This window comes from Sinocyclocheilus grahami, unplaced genomic scaffold (assembly GCF_001515645.1).
Source record: "Sinocyclocheilus grahami isolate Dianchi unplaced genomic scaffold, SAMN03320097.WGS_v1.1 scaffold21.1, whole genome shotgun sequence".
Taxonomy (NCBI): Eukaryota; Metazoa; Chordata; class Actinopteri; order Cypriniformes; family Cyprinidae; genus Sinocyclocheilus; species Sinocyclocheilus grahami.
The window spans coordinates 1,866,327-1,879,512 of NW_015505200.1; the positions used below are offsets into that span (position 1 = coordinate 1,866,327).

Here is a 13,186-nt window from a genome sequence, read left to right on the forward strand (position 1 = left end):
TATATATATATATATATATATATATATATATATATATATATATATATATATATATATGATTAAATATTAATCCAATATAAATGTCATGAATTAAATTACATAAACAGTAAAAGGTGAATTTTTAGCTCTGATTTATTGAATTACATGTCAGCCCAAAACCAGAGCTTGATTTCCTACCATCAGGAGGGAAAGAGAGACACAGGCGTGTGTCCTGGACAGACAGACAGTCTACACATGAACACAAGTATGTGGGCCGGCCAGCAGTGACAGGGCAGAGGAGCGTCAGGCATGAGTCAGAGAGACAGAGCGGTCACTCCTTCCTCCGCCGCATGAGGGAAATTCTGACATCTGCACCCAGTGGTGTAATGTAACGAAGTAATAATACTTCGTTACAATACTTCAAGGGGTCATATGATGTTGCTAAAAAGAACATTATTTTGTGTATTTGGTGTAATGAAATGTGTTTATGCGGTTTAAGGTAAAAAAAAACACATTATTTTCCACATACCGTTCATTATTGTTTCTCCTCTATACCCCGCCTTTCTGAAATGCGTAAATTTTTACAAAGCTCAACGGTCTGAAAAGCGAGGTGTGCTGTGATTGGCCAGCTATCCAGAGTGTTGTGATTGGCCGAATAACTCAAGCGTGTAACGGAAATGTTACGCCCCTCACCATACTGTGATGCCCTGTCCGGCCGGCGCGACAAGACAAAAACTTTAAAACCCATTATAAACGAGGCATTTGTTGCATCCAGTAGGGACATAATTATGGATTATAATGACTTATACTGTCTTTTTACGCGTTGCGTTGCAGCCGGCATTGTAGTCTACTCTGCCAGGAAACAGTCCTCCATAAAATGTGCTGCACACATCTGAATATTTGGGTTGAAGTGTTCTGGAACAGTGTTGTAAATACAACTTAACCACTGATTTCTAATCGTGTCCTCTTTTGGAAGACCAAACTAAGTAGTTTCGCTTTCACAACGAAACACACAGCATCAAACTAAGTAGTTTCGCTTTCACAACGAAACACACAGCATCAAACAAAGTAGTTTCGCTTTCACAACGAAACACAGCATCAAACTAAGTAGTTTCGCTTTCACAATGAAACACACAGCATCAAACAAAGAAGTTTCGCTTTCACAACGAAACACACAGCGTCAAACAAAGTAGTTTCGCTTTCACAACGAAACACACAGCGTCAAACAAAGTAGTTTCGCTTTCACAGCGAAACACACAGTGTCACACACGGCGGGCTAGAGTGAGCGGAGGCCGGCTTGAGAACGGCGCGGCCGGTGGGCTTGCGGCAACCACATGTGACGACCCCGGGCTGGACTCTGCTTCGTCCACGGTAAAGCCGATCCGGTGATCCACAGCTCAAAGTTTATGTATTTCCTCAGCAACCAGCATTTGCTTTTCCATTTTGCATTTACTTGTACTTTTACTTTAAATACTTAAGTATGTTTAAGATTTAAAAAATACTTTTCGTACTTAAGTACAATAAATATCACATACTCTAAGACTTTTACTCGAGTAATATTCTAAACGGTGATTCAACTTCTACCAAAGTCATATTCTGGTAAAATAGCTGTACTTTTACTTGAGTATGGCTTTCAGGTATTTTATACACCACTGCCTGCACCCTTCATTTAGACCCTATAAATACCACAGGACAATCAGATTTAATCAAAAATATTGTTGGTACATTAGCTATGACACATCTGTTAAGAATCTGTCTGCTATGATACAATATTTCTGGGATTTTTCAGTGATTGCCCATATTGCTTCAGAGCAGACGATGTTATTCAGATCCGCAGCTGTACACAATCTGTTTAACCTGTGTTAGGAACACAGCTGAACTTCAACCTAAAAATGAACCCCACATCGCCCACAAATCATCTCTCATCTGACCATGGATGTGAGAGACGCTAAATTCATCTGCCCAGAAGCTAGAAGAAATGCAGGCACAACATCCACCCTCCTCCCCATCATTCTCCCCGAAGCACACAGAGGTGTCAATGAACTGACACAGAGAATTACACATCTAACTAGACTCATGATGACCTTTAAATGTAAAGCTAAATATGACCTTACACATGATACTTCACTTTAAACATTTAGATCAAGACACAATGTTTCAAGGTGACGTGACCTTGAAAAAAACTACAGAAATACTATTTCATCTCTACTTCATAACAGGAAGGTTACAGTATCTGTGTACAGACACTGTAAACTGAAGAGTTTTATTGCCTCCTGGTGGACATCAGAAAGACATCATGTTTTGAAATGACTTCCAGCAGGACCTTGCCTTTCTGACTTCAGATCAGGGATGTGCAACATTCAGAATTCAGTTGAGAATGCACTGTAATTTTTTAAAAGTACTTTTAAAACCGAGACCGACCAAAGTGCTGTACAGGACCAGAAAAACACAAATACAATATAAAAAATAATCAGAATAAACATAAGCAAAGTACACAAATACCAGATTTAAAACAGAAACAAAGATCAACAATTAACACAGGTTAAAAGCAAGGGAAAACAGATGAGTTTTCAGAAAAGATTTAAAAACTGGTAAAGAGGGGGCCATTCAAAGTTGTACTGGCAAGCTATTCCACAGTCGACCCACCACAGAAAAGGCTCGATCCCCTCTGCGTTTTAGCCTTGAGCAAGGGATTGTCAATAAGTTAAGTTTACCAGATCTTAAACTTCTGGGAGGGTTATAGGGACACAGTAAGTCAGACAGGTATTTTGGGTATGTAGGCACTTATACACAAATCAAAGAATTTTGAAGTCAATCCTGAAATGGACTGGAAGCCAATGGAGGGCTCACAAAATGGGGGTGGCGTGGTCATATGTGCGACCATTTTTAATAAATTTAGCTGCAGCATTTTGAACCAGTTGAAGTCGAGCTACCTGAGACTTGGAGATACTGTAAAACAGAAAGATGCAATAATCCAAACGCGAAGTTATAAAAGCATGGATAACTGTCTCAAGAGACTTTTCAGACAGAAAATGTTTTATCTTTGAAATTAAGCGAAGCTGGAAAAAACTAGAGGCAACAACAGAGGACACATGTTTATCTAATGTTAGCCGACTATCAATGAGGACACCAAGATTACGTAGCTTGAATTAAAAGCAGACAGATTGCCCAGTGCGGTAACGAATCACACAGTGCCTAAACGACATGGCGGCGGCAACAACAATACTACAGCGAGAATAAAAGTTACGCCTTCTTTTTTTGCGTGAACATTTGGGCGGCGTTATGCAAATCTTCCCACATAGCGACGTAGGTATGTGGGGGCATGTTAGAATGAGCCGTTTTAGGTAGGCGTGGCTGACTCTTAACTTTTATAAAGAATATCTCTTTGGATTTGAGACTTTAGTCTTTGCAACTTTACAGATCTTCTTTATGCACCAAGAGCTTGTAACACTCCAAAGAGAAAGGAACAATTGAAATGACATCATATGACCCCCTTTAAAAAGTTGTTGGATAGCCAAAGTTTGACCTCTAGAGTGTGTAAAGCAGAAGGGTCATTTATTTTTATCGGCAGGTAATTCCTGAACTTAAATTGAATTTGCTATCAATCAGGATGCAGAACTGCAATTTGAATTTGAATGAAATAAAATAGAATTAAAATAGATATTACAGTGCATTTCTTAGAATTTTACATTTCAAAAGCAACATTTGTCAAAACTTTAAATGGTAGCCTAAAGCCTTGTCTGAAAGTTTTGAAAAAAGTTTTAAAAGCCTTGAATTTTAAATGATTATAGAATATGACGATTTAAATTGTTTTGCCACAACTACAAAAAAATCATTGTTGCAATTAGCTATCACATTTTAACATTTAGTGTTTTCCAGATTTACATTTTTGAGATATCTTCAGGGCCGGCGCTATCTATAGGCATAGCAGGCAATTGCCTAGGGCAGTGGTTTTCAACCTTTACTCCAAGGCCCCCTTCCTCTCCTCTCTCTTTTCTATTCACAAAAACCTTTGTATTCTAGTGTTATTAATTTTCAATTCCATGTAATGATTTTTAAACAAAACTAATTAAAGATAGATTTGAACTTTCAGTGTTTTTTTTCCTTGCAGATATTCTTTTTCGACATAAAAGTACTTAAAAGCAGCCTACGTAAAGCTCAATTATACAGTAACTTTAAGGGGGGGGGGGGGGGGGGGGTGTTCTGAGTGTTAAAGATTGCATTCTCATGCTAAACATGGCCAAAGTTTAAAAAAATGATTTGGACATATGACGGAGTATTTCTGTGCCAAATACACTCCTTCCAGGTTTGAATAAGTTTCGGAAAGTTTTTTTTGAGCATGGGTCTTCATGACGTCACGGAATTCCTTGAATGGGCACTTCTCCTGGAAGAGCGCGTGCACACAGCAAATAGAGCGAAAGCGCGCGCCCATAAACGTGCTTGATTCAGGTTAAGGTCATCAGCAGCACTGCACAGGACTTGCTCGAGAAGAATGTCTCCAAAGAAGTGTGATTTTGGATGTATGGGAAAGATAACCTTGTTCAGCTTCCCAAAGAACCCAGCATTAAGGGAACAGTAGATGCAGTTTGTTTTTCTGGGACAGCAACAGAGTTTCACATGTGTGTGTTTGTTCCTGTCATTTCGGTGACGAATGTTTTATAAGCAAGGCCCAGTTCGACACTGGATTTGCAGATAATTTGATACTGAAAGATAGAGCAGTCCCAGCGATAAAAGATCCCGGTCATGAGCTGGAATTGCAGGCGGTGAGTAAAACTGCATCAAACTTCTGTGTTTTGTTGCCAATAGGCCCGTGACTCTTAAGATCCGCCCATGGCACGCCTCCAGGAGCTCAGCTGTTTTCGGAGAGAAACGTAAAGCTGTATCTTTCTTTTATAAATCTGATAAAACTAAAGACTCTTCGGAGATATGAAGAATGCAATACTAATATATAGGTACTCAAGATTAACATGAGATTGGCGAAAATGTGTGTGTTATGTCCCCTTTAACAAATTAGCACAAGTCAACCTGCCATACCAAACAAGACCACAGGGAGATGCCAAAGGACTGCAATATAAACGACTTAGGGTGTATTCACACCTGTCTTGTTTGGTTCGATTGAATCGAACTCAAGTTCACTTCCCCCTTTGGTGCGGATCTTTTGGGCAGGTGTGAATACAGCAATCGCACTCTGATGCGGACCAAACAACCGTACCGAGACCCAGCTGAAGACGTGGTCTCAGTCCGCTTCCAACCGAACTCTGGTACGGTTGAATGGATGAACCAAGGAATGGATGACCTTAAGCACATGTGTGGTTTTGTTTACAGTTTCTGGTTCACTTGCAAAAAGGGCAGTGTGAAAGCGAACCGCACCAAACAAAAAAAAAATCAACATTGTATTTGGTCCGGACCAAAGCAAGTGAACTAGCGGACTTTCCTGGTGGGAATACGCCCTAAGTGTGAACGCTGCCATCCGAACCCTGGTGCGCACCAAACAAGCACACCGAGATCGCTAAAAAGATGGGTCTCGGTCCGCTTCCAAACGAACTCTGGTGCGGTTCGAATGAAATATGAACGCAACATGGACCAAACACTTCTAAACTAACCAAAAACAGGAAGTAATGACAAGATGCGACGCTATGCGACATGATTTAACGACGCAGAACGAGCGGTACCATCCGAAACAAAATGAGCATAGGTCAAACGTGGAGCAACGAGGAGGTAAAATGCCTTTTATGAGCTCTTCATTAGTTTGTAGGTGGTGAAAATAAATGAATAAGTACACGCAGCAATGAGTGCGCTTAGTCCAGCAGACGGCATTAGGTGTGTTCGACTTAAAGCGGCGCTGAGCAGACCGATTGGTTAATGGGTACTTTGATGTCATACGTGTGAACGTATCACTGTGGCTAGGTTCGGTATCTTTAGGTTCGCTGTCAAAAATGCCAGTGTGAACACTTAGTGGACCAGGACCAAATGTATCGTTTTCTTTTTTGGTCCAGACCAAACGAACCAAGAGAACCGAACTACAAGTGTGAACGCACCCTTATACCGATCTATACAGCATCACTACACCGACTCGACGTCATCAGTGAACAGTTATCTCTCAGAACACGTGATCATGTTCTGAGAGATAACTTATGCCCGTTATGTACATAAACACCACTGATCCTGCCAAACTTCTCCAAAACACGCCCTTCGGCGAGCATCCGTTATAAAACACTCGCTCTACATTAATTTTGACAACAATGTGAATATACTGAACTGTGTTCAATCAGAAATATGATTTTATAGTGATCAGTGGGCCGAGAGCGCACATACACGGTTCGTTTGCGCATTAATAATAACAGACACACGTTGCCGTTTCAAAGCGTCCCGCCTTCTGGATGCTTGCTGTAAGGAACACATCCTTCAAGTGATCATCTCTTTCACTTCCACTTGACTTGTGTATATAGTGCATATTTAAGGTAACAGTGCAATACATAATATCATATTATTAATATTAACAATATGGCAATATCTGTAGTCAATAAATGGGGGAAATCCTGCTCATACCCAGCTAGGAAAAAAATGGTAAGAGCACTGATGTTCATATACTGATGTCGTATTCAAGAACTGTGAATAAATTACTGAGCAAATTACTGCATAATAATAATAATTATTATTATAATAATATCCTCAACAAACAAAAGAGATACAGTTTAATTAACTTTAACTTAGATACAGTTTAATTAATGTACATACAGTATAGGTCAAAAGTTTGGACACATTACCTGCATTTATTTGATCAAAAATAGAGAACAAAACAGTAATAGTGTTAAATTGATAAAAAGTGATAGTAAAGACTTAATATATAAAATATATTAATATATAATATATAAAAATATTTATATATATATATATATTTTTAAACAACTTTCTAATAATAAAACAAAATCCTGAAAATGTACCACGGGTCATAAAATAAATATTAAGCAGCAAAACATTTGAAAGTATATTAAAATAGAAAACCATTATTTTATATTGTAATAATATTTCACAATTTTACGTTTTTTTCTGTATTTTTGATCAAATAAATCCAGGCCTTTATGAGCATAAGAGACTTCTTTCAAAAACATTAAAAATAGTAATGTGTCCAAACTTTTGACCAGTACTCAGTAAGCAAGTAAAAAAAATGTACAAAATTTTAATTGAAATGTTGTATAAATAAAAAGGTTAGGAATCGGACCTGGATACCTTCATTATAATATAAAGTTGTCACTTATACAACTTTAGGCTGTATCAATACTTGTTTTTTTCCAACAAGTTTTTTTTTTTTTTTACCTTATGGACATATGGACCATGTCAATGTTATTTTTGTTGAATACATTTTATACAAATAAAAAAAAATGTATTGTATACCTGAATTTTTTTTAAACTAAGCCTTGGCTATAACCAAGCCAAGCGTTTTGCGAACATCAAAAAAGAAAAACACTATTAGTGCCTTCTCCCTTTTTAGGGGTGAGAATCGGATGTAGAAATAATAATTGACACCTCTGGTTTTAAACTACACCAAAGTATCGCTAAGTGTCACTGGCTCGCTGAGCATTCATGTTTTGCATTCACTTTTGGTGTGAATTTTTGCACTTATACTTTGAGCTCTGAGTTTCAGGTCATAGTTCATATAGATTTATAGATTTCATTTATCATATACCTCACAGGGACAGGCAATATCTTGTCAACTCCAAGTCAGAAGGTCAGATGTCTGAAGGTTCATGTTCATAGGAGAATAATGTTCGATACAGATATTTATTCTCTATCCTCAGGCCAGCAAGATGCTAGATAAATGCTCTAATTATTAATCATTTGCTTGTTATTCAGTGATGTTGTTTTAAGGCCCCAGTACTTTCCTCCTGGTAAGAGGAGGGAAAGTTTGCTGCATTATATTGATTGCATGACATCAATCTCACCTTTGTTTTATTTTTTTTAACCGAAATGCCTGTTTAAAATGAATTTAAATGAATTGTAGAGCACATTTATAAAGCTATTTTAAAGTGAAATGAGAAACTAAACTGTATCGGTTTAGTTTAACAATACAAAAGCAACATTTTGAATCCAACGAAAAACTCTGTGGAAAAACAAAACTGAATAAACCACCTTTTAAAAAATATAAACTCTAGAGTTAACTAAGAAAAGTCAAAACATGCCATCATGAGCTTGTTTCCTCTCTCACAAATGCTTTCCTGCACTCACTTACATAACTTCTGCATGCTACTGAAATGCTGGATTCACTTCTCTATACCTCTTCCAAAAAAAAAAAAAACAAGCAGCATGGAAAAATGCCACAGGCAGGAACACGAGAAACCAAATGTTAGCCACAGCTATCGGGCCTGTACGAACATGCTTCCTCTGGCATGACAGCACAGGTGTTTCTGTTCTCTCCTCTGCTTTTTTGCACATGTACTGCGGAAAACACAAATGCTGTGTGTTCTTAGACAGTGTCTACATATCTTTTTTCCACTTTTACCACAACATGACCTGAGGGAACAGATGATATTTAAAATGTGATACTGTGTGTAAGAAATAAATAACTGAATGCTCAAATACTATTTGCTGAAAAAGAAAAGAACAATATATGTTTACTTTGCTATATGCTTTGAATCTTAGAGCAGAAATGCACGTAAGCTGCCCATATGAATGTATCTGGGGCAGTCCTCGAGCTAGCAGTAAAGAATAGAAATGTGCTCAAGAGTTTTTAAAGAGCATCGGACCACAAAAAGGTGTCAACTTACTGTTGATTTGTTTGACTGTGAAGACTGATAAAGCGAGCATGTCCTACCACAAAGCATAACCAGGAAGTTGAACCAACACTAAAAGGGTTACCTCCTCCACAATACTCCTCTGAAAGCAAGATAGCATAAGCTCACTGTTTTTAAATATTAATGTCATATACAATATATATGTCAATATACACACTCAATAATAATAGCAGAATAAAACCCACTCAAATGCTTTTTTGTTTAACCTCTTGTCTTTATACAGCTTCTACATATACTCAAAAAAAAAAAATTAAAGTCAACAATATAAAGCGTTTTTTGATTTGGACACTGCATCAAAATGTAGTTATAAAACCTTGCTGTGAAGCTTACATGTGAAGGGTGTACTGCTTCAGTTAGTCACACATGCCTTAAGGGCATGTAAAGTGCTACTAGATAAACCCTGCAGTACAGGAACGCTCCGCTAAATCCAGAAACACAATCACAACCTAACATCTCACAGCACAAGGGATGTCACAACGTAGCTGTTTGCACAGAGCAGATGCTATTGGTCAGCATCTTATAGTGATTTGAGCTGTGCAGGTGTTTTTGCTGCAATACTGCTCTTTACAAAGTACCATCTGGAAAAAAAACACCTACTAAAGTTATAATGTATTTGTGTCCATCAGTATACTGGCTTTTACCTAATAATGACCATAGTTACAATGAACAGGTTTTGTGATCTGTTCCCCTTTTACATAACATATAATATATGGTAAGTTTAAATATTCACTTAATACATATAAAACATCATGCTGATATATGTAATGTAAGTTATAATAAGGTCTTATAAACTATGAAAAATTGAGTAATTATGACCTTTTAGAAACATAACCTAGTCTGCAGAGTCGACATCTGCACACGTCTTGGTGTTTTAATGCTGACCACTGGTCTGAAGGTTATAATGAAGGCTGCTGGGTCAATATTTATAGTTCATGCTTTAATTCAAACCTGTGGCCTTGCACATCACAGACAGTTCTGCAATCCATCAAACAAACAATAAAGGTATTTGCTTGCATCCAGAATGTAGTTTATGCAGGCTGTGGTTTTCTATATTGTTACCATCATGCAAAAATGGCATTTTAAATGTGTGTTTTCTAGGCCCGGAAAATGAAAAATAATTTAAGTCATGTAAACGTATTAACCTTAAATTCTTAAGTCATGGAAATTTCTATAAAATATATTTTTTTTCCTAGTTATGCTCTGTTCTAAAATAAAGAGACTGTCCATTATTGCTTTTTTTTTTATGTAAGACTATTTTGAGTGTCTGATAACCAATATCCAGAAACGTTTTTTTAATTGTTTTATTTTGGCTTGTGACACAATAATAGTAAATAATGAAATACAATGATCTACATTCATACAAAGCTGTTGATCTAAATAGTATAGTATGTTTTTATGTATTCATAAAAAGTAGAGGGATTAAAATTATTACTGGCCTATCTACTAAATTATTTCATAGAGCTTGTGTAGAGTAAACTTCAATGAATTGTTTAAAACAGTCCCCACAAGTGGTCAGCAAGATTCATTAGTGAATCGGCCTGAATATAAATGAATCAGAATCCTTATTCAATAATCATGAATATTTAGAAACGTCCTGTAAGGTTATGAAAACTCAGTGGCCTAAAAGTGTGGAACCCTGTGGTTACTTTAAATGAACCGCGCAATTGTCATATGAACATTTTAAATGTTAAAACGATTAACATTTATTGAAATAAACCGTCATAATGGTTATCTCTGTACATCGAGTGATCTAGATTTGAACCTATGGCTGCATGACAGTGAAAATGTAGGAACTTGATGTGCTTTGAAATGCGTGTTTTCAATAAACAAAATCAGGAAGTGGCATAATCTATTTGAACACAGAGGAAGTCTGAAAACTCGCACCATTGCTTTTGTTCATAAGAATAGTCTCGGTTTTTATAATAAAACTCACTCTTTTCTGCTCGGCAGCAGACAAATACGCATAAGACAAGTGTATACAAGCGTACATGAACAAACATATAACGCCAAAGCCATGTATCTGTAATAATCACCGTCCATTACAATGAATAAACCTCAAAGTCAAGTGAAATGTGATCAAACGCCTTGTTTTCACAAAGACGTTGTGAAGTAAAAGTTTAATATCATTCATTTAAAATCTTTCAAATTGAGTTTAATTTATTATTGAGCTTTCTTTTAGTTTAGTTTCAGTCATTTTACACTCAGGCTCTTTATAGTACTCTCCCCTCACCTGTGTGCTGAAGGAAACACACTTTCTCTCGCGCCAGGTGTCAGGTTGCATATTGGAATGGAATTGCAACTCAATCCATGATTCTTACCTTAATTTCCAGTCAATTCAGTGAAAAGTAAATATAGGGAAACGCCGAAGAACACCCTGCTCAGCGGATCATTGTGAAGTGTGTCTACATTTTCCGGATTGGCCAATCAGAAGTGTTGCGTTTGACGCGCAGGTTGAGCTCGACTCGACTGAGGGAGCGCTAAACAAGCTCTGCCTACATCTATAAAAGGAATTGATTTCGAAAGAGGAAGTTGACTAGTTTTACTATGCATGTAGCGTTCTCTTTCTGTTTTGGATCTACCTAGCTTTGCTTTCACTTATGATGTTTTGAGCTCAATGCACACTGAAAAACGCAAACGATATGACAGAAACGCTCGCATTAATAATGAAGCAACGTTGTGTAATGAAAATATCATGGAAATGCTCTAGCTCTTTATGGGCAGTTCTCTATTCCAAAGCATAGTGTGACTAACGTGCCCCTGGCTTTTCAGTCAAGAAAAATATTTTAAAAATTTAATTTAGTCCAATATAAAAGATAAATAATAAATGTACATTTTAATAATAATAATAATAGCATAAAATATTATTATTCCATTAAAATAATAAACAAAATAGTAAAACACTTAGACTAGTAGACCTTAGTCAATGTAATAAACTAATAGATCTACTTCAGGCTGATTTTTTGCATGGACACAAGTCATTAATAATACCAAAAATAATTTCAAAGAATTATAGAATTATCATTGGTGTTATCAATGTTAAAACCTTAGTAAAAACTGCGCGAAAGATTTTTACTATATATATATATATATACAGTATGTGTGTGTGTTAATGGTATTGATCTGACTCATGTATTTTTTTCATTCATTAAAAAAAGCTCAAAAGTCAGTGTCCTTTTCCGTTAGTATTAATGTTAATGAACACCATGAACCTTTATCAGAGAAAAGTCAGAAAATAAATCAAATAAAGTCAATTTTTTTAGACTGACCCTGTATGTCAAATAAGCCAGCTTGAAGTAAATAAATAAATAAACTAATAACATGGAGACTACATGGTTTCAACGTAAAGTCTTTATTTTAAGATTCGAAGACTTGATAGCTAAGTTAGATTTTCTTTGTCTGAACTTACAGTGCAGCAAACACAGAAGAAGAAGAAAAAGGTAAAAGAGAGTGGCAAAATTCAACTAAATTTAACATTAGGACTGAATCCAGTTTATTCACTTAGTAAAAACTGCGCGAAAGATTTTTACTATATATATATATATATATATATACAGTATCTGTGTGTGTTAATGGTATTGATCTGACTCATGTATTTTTTTCATTCATTAAAAAAAGCTCAAAAGTCAGTGTCCTTTTCCGTTAGTATTAATGTTAATGAACACCATGAACCTTTATCAGAGAAAAGTCAGAAAATAAATCAAATAAAGTCAATTTTTTTAGACTGACCCTGTATGTCAAATAAGCCAGCTTGAAGTAAATAAATAAATAAACTAATAACATGGAGACTACATGGTTTCAACGTAAAGTCTTTATTTTAAGATTCGAAGACTTGATAGCTAAGTTAGATTTTCTTTGTCTGAACTTACAGTGCAGCAAACACAGAAGAAGAAGAAAAAGGTAAAAGAGAGTGGCAAAATTCAACTAAATTGAACATTAGGACTGAATCCAGTTTATTCACTTAATTGTGAAGTTGTCCTTTTAACTGTTTCCAGACTTTAATATGCTACAATATTAGCAACACAAGAATCCATGATCTGGAGTTGTGCTGGATTGAACATCTAAACAGATAGACGTGGTCCAACAGTGGGCTCATCACAGGGGTCTAAACAAAACAGTCCAGGAATGGTGCGTCCACAACTTTATACTACAAATCTTGAAGTTGTGTCGTCTTGTTCATGGAGCAGAGATGTTCTTTGTGCTGAATTCCTGTTATTTATTCCTTAGTTAATATTTAATTGTAACATGACCTAAGACAGAGAAACAAAACCCATAATAAAGGGTCCATCCCTCTCCATGCCGAAACACTTTAGCCCTATAAATGTCAAATACTATCATCATCATCAAATATAGTACAGGTGGCATTCATGAATACATCTTCTTTTGTTAAAGGGGTCATATGATGCGATTTCAATTTT

At 36.4% G+C, this 13,186-nt stretch overlaps 1 protein-coding gene across 2 annotated transcripts in view; it reads right to left on the reverse strand.

Annotated features, from left to right (window-relative positions):
* The window catches only part of fam49ba (family with sequence similarity 49 member Ba), a 24,092-nt gene extending 12,842 nt beyond the window's left edge, over nucleotides 1–11,250 (reverse strand). The window contains exon 1 of one of the 2 annotated variants that reach the window (XM_016240132.1): nucleotides 11,090–11,250. The gene's annotated coding sequence lies outside the window, so the exon portion shown is untranslated. The other variant, XM_016240139.1, reaches the window with a different exon arrangement.
* Nucleotides 11,251–13,186: the final 1,936 nt, after the last annotated feature.